Consider the following 3,102-nt stretch of genomic DNA (forward strand, 5'->3'; position numbering starts at 1 on the left):
TGAACTGATTAATTGGTAAACAAATTCGTAACGTTGAAAAGATTATGGACAGGAGTCCAATAAAAGGTGAAAATTGGCGAATTCTTAACAAAACTTTACACGAAACGCACCTGTTCACATGCATGATATTTGCACATGCTTTTCAGCAATTTGATGAATGATCCTCGTGCAATTCATCTGCATAAGGTTTGCAGTTGGTTCCCCCAAGTTTGTGGAGAAATTCATCTTTGATGTAACCATATATACATAACATATAGTGAGTGCTTTAGGAGAGTCTCATCTTTTGATGGGTAGTATATTTCAACAAATACTTGAAGGCAATAACTGAACAATGCTTTAGGTACATAGGAGTACATTCATTATTGGAGAAACCAAACCCTCTCAAATGAGGACCAAGAACATAACTGTCCTACAACTATTTAAGCAATATTATTGCTTTCAAAATTTAGACAAAATATCCAAAATGTGTAAAAATACACTAACTAAATACAGGCAGGAAAGACAATAATATTTCTGTAGCATAGATTTCAATATATATATCAGCATCTGGATGGACATAGTATATACAGTCAACCTTAACAGATGAACCAATATATCTGGCATATTCTTATTGTCTGTTAAACTCAAGCACTCGGATGTTCCACAGCATATTTCTGATATTTACACAAGGGAGAAATATACAAATGTCAAAATTTTCAAAAGAATTATTTTTGGCGGCATGTACAAATTTGGCCTGTGCACATTCAAAAATGTGCAAGTTTCTTCTGTATGAGCACTCTGACTCCTAATATACACATTGTTAAAGCTTGCAACGAAATAGAACTTTTTACAAAATGCATTGCCATGCCTGAATTTTTTTTAAAAAGGTCAAATCTATACATCATAATAGAATACGATATTTTTATCAAAAGAGGATTATGATTTTTATCAGAGACAGAATTCTGTTACTGCTTCAAGTTCATTCATTACTCTTTTATCTTCCGGGAATCTAGCATGTATGGCCTACAATTTCTCTGGGGTAAAACTGTGGCCAAATTATTCTTTTCCAGTATTTTCATGAACAAACCATTTTCTAAAATTGCCCCCAGGCCCCTCTACTGGCGAACAAGGATAAGTGGAGCACTGACCTGACAATTGAATTAGCATGTATGAGTGCTGCCCACTGACGCTAACGCTTGCCATTGTTAGCGAAGGGGCCCCAGGTTGTCCGTGATCAAGTGTAGTGCGACTTGCTCAGGGGAGGATACAGCTTTTTGAGAAGGGGTGTGTGTGTGTGTGTGTGTGTGTGTTGCACACTATTGAGAAAAGGGAGGGTGCACACTTCATTTACACCCGAGTTTCAATGGTCATTTAATAAACTTTCAGGACAAAAGGGGGGGTGTGCACACCCCTGCACCCCCCTCTGGATCCGCCTATGTTGCTACACCGACGTGGGAGTCTTATGAGCAAGGCTTGTGCAGCTAAGCACGGAATCAATTTCATCGTCTTGCACTGCACGTCCACGAGCCTACATCTGCTCTACCTTTCACAAACCAAATGGGTCTGCTCATTGCAGTGCACCGCCTACTTCTCGTACACACGTTCTCTGTGTCTGTGCAACTTATTCTTGTTTGCCAGTAACAACATTAAATGGATGACTCAATTTTCTCATCTCTTGATGGCCGAAGGACAAATGTGGGTTTACAATTATACCATGCAAAAAAACTCTGGAGTCAATCACTGACAGTTTCAGAACACAGGTAGACAGGGGTTTTTTTAAAGAAAGGACATAGCAGTAGTTGGTAAACATGTCCTTCATAAAGTGACTTAAATGTATAAAAAGGCTTCTTCTCAAATGAAATAAGTACAGATTTGTATTTACCAAGAAATAGGATTCAGAGCAAAACAGTAGTTCTTGATAATCTCAAAGAAGTAAATAAAGTTATTCAAAACAAATATCAATATGGACATTTGTCCATTAACAGTGATCATGATTACGGACATCAAGGCTGGAAAATGTCCTGAATTCAACTAATGCTGGAGGGCAAGATCATACCATTCTGTAGTCATCCTGCAATAGTTTTACCTGCCCTCAACTAAAGTTTCATTTTTCTTGGTTGTTTTTAATTATTGAGTTGAGGACATGTATAACACAATTCATATGTGTTAATTTCTATCAATTCAAACTTGCTCAACTGGCAACACTTGAAGTGAATGTTTCCTATTTTGCATTGAAATACTGACTTGGCCAGAAGGACAAGTATATTTTCATTTCTTTCTCACCCTTGACATCACAACAAGTGGACGAGTGGATTTTGAAGCCCTGGTCATACGACATACTGATGTATCAAATATTCATATCTCCATCTCCTGTTATTGGATATTTCTATAACATCTTGTTGCAGCAAAAGGCAAAAACTACAATTCAGTATAGACACAACATTAACAATTCTTGAAAGAGCCATTCAAAATAGAGTAATCGATATTAATGTTACAAAATAAACATAATAAAGTGAAAAAAATAATTACATATACAGATGCGATTAGGTTCCAATGCCAGTATATGTAGTGATCACCAAAATCATGTATATGAATCTGACAAATAGTAGCAGATACATGCCAATATACAAACAGGTAACCATGGTAACACAAGGTAAACAAATGAATATCTTTAAACCTGAACAATAAATCGGACATAATACACAGTTATATAATCATAATTCATTCAAAGGGACAGGTGAAATCAAGTCCAACTGTGAGATAAGGGATGGCAGTCTGCTTCTTAAATCTTCCTCTATATCTCCAGGACTCGGATTTTGGTGAACTGGCATTGGATCCACTCCCATGGTTTTCAAATCGACTGCCCTTGAATTCCACTTGCTCATTTGGTTGGCTATACTACCAGGCCCTGAGAAATTGGGGCCTGGTCTGAGGAACCAATCACAATGGGAGTTTCAAACCAGCATCAATTCTGGGCTTCTTATATCAACACACAGCAACATCGATTATAACCAAGTTTGCTAGAAGTTCAATATTGAAAAACTGTCTGACAAGCAAAAGAAAGCTATCAAAAAATATTTTTGATGGACAGAATGTCTTCATGTTAATTAAAAACAGGCAGAG

The sequence above is a fragment of the Haliotis rubra genome, unplaced genomic scaffold, assembly GCF_003918875.1.
Source record: "Haliotis rubra isolate DU_JTF1 unplaced genomic scaffold, ASM391887v1 Scf364, whole genome shotgun sequence".
Lineage (NCBI taxonomy): Eukaryota > Metazoa > Mollusca > Gastropoda > Lepetellida > Haliotidae > Haliotis > Haliotis rubra.